General features: G+C 48.9%; 2 non-coding genes across 2 annotated transcripts; both read right to left on the bottom strand.

Moving 5' to 3' along the window:
* Positions 1-347: 347 nt before the first annotated feature.
* LOC123178714 (5S ribosomal RNA) lies at positions 348-466 on the bottom strand. Its single transcript, XR_006489794.1, has one exon. It is a non-coding gene; the product is annotated as a 5S ribosomal RNA (ribosomal RNA).
* A 367-nt stretch (positions 467-833) lies between these two features.
* Positions 834-952, bottom strand: LOC123178713 (5S ribosomal RNA). The gene has a single exon (XR_006489793.1). It is a non-coding gene; the product is annotated as a 5S ribosomal RNA (ribosomal RNA).
* Positions 953-1,126: the final 174 nt, after the last annotated feature.

The raw sequence follows: 1,126 nt of genomic DNA on the forward strand, positions 1-1,126 counted from the left end.
TCCCTTATGCTTGCCACTCCCAGGTCCGCTCCAAAGACGATTCTACATTCTCACTACCATTACAACCGTTCCCTAACAATGGATAATGTCCTATACTACTTACTCTCCCGCTCAATCACGGAGACGAGTTTTCCACGGTTTCCACCCCTCCCTCCATACCGCAGCAACACGAGTTTTTTCCACCCCTTTCAGAACGCGCTCTTCGCGCCACAAAGCCGCCCCAAGACGCGCGAGCAATGAGCATCGAGCTTAAACATATCGCAAACGTCAAACATAATATAACGGGATTAATATATATCGCGCACGTGCGACATGTTTGTCACAAGGCGCAAAAAATAATTATAAAAGGAATGCAACACGAGGAATTCCCAAGAGGTCACCCATCCTAGTACTACTCTCGCCCAAGCACGCTTAACTTCGGAGTTCTGATGGGATCCGGTGCTTTAGTGCTGGTATGATCGCATCCGACATGTTTCCCCGTCTTCGTCCCTTATGCTTGCCACTCCCAGGTCCGCTCCAAAGACGATTCTACATTCTCACTACCATTACAACCGTTCCCTAACAATGGATAATGTCCTATACTACTTACTCTCCCGCTCAATCACGGAGACGAGTTTTCCAAGGTTTCCACCCCTCCCTCCATACCGCAGCAACACGGGTTTTTTCCACCCCTTTCAGAACGCGCTCTTCGCGCCACAAAGCCGCCCCAAGACGCGCGAGCAATGAGCATCGAGCTTAAACATATCGCAAACGTCAAACATAATATAACGGGATTAATATATATCGCGCACGTGCGACATGTTTGTCACAAGGCGCAAAAAATAATTATAAAAGGAATGCAACACGAGGACTTCCCAGGAGGTCACCCATCCTAGTACTACTCTCGCCCAAGCACGCTTAACTTCGGAGTTCTGATGGGATCCGGTGCTTTAGTGCTGGTATGATCGCATCCGACATGTTTCCCCGTCTTCGTCCCTTATGCTTGCCACTCCCAGGTCCGCTCCAAAGACGATTCTACATTCTCACTACCATTACAACCGTTCCCTAACAATGGATAATGTCCTATACTACTTACTCTCCCACTCAATCACGGAGACGAGTTTTCCACGGTTTCCACCCCTCCCTC

The sequence above is a fragment of the Triticum aestivum genome, unplaced genomic scaffold (assembly GCF_018294505.1).
Source record: "Triticum aestivum cultivar Chinese Spring unplaced genomic scaffold, IWGSC CS RefSeq v2.1 scaffold87199, whole genome shotgun sequence".
In the NCBI taxonomy this organism is placed as follows: domain Eukaryota; kingdom Viridiplantae; phylum Streptophyta; class Magnoliopsida; order Poales; family Poaceae; genus Triticum; species Triticum aestivum.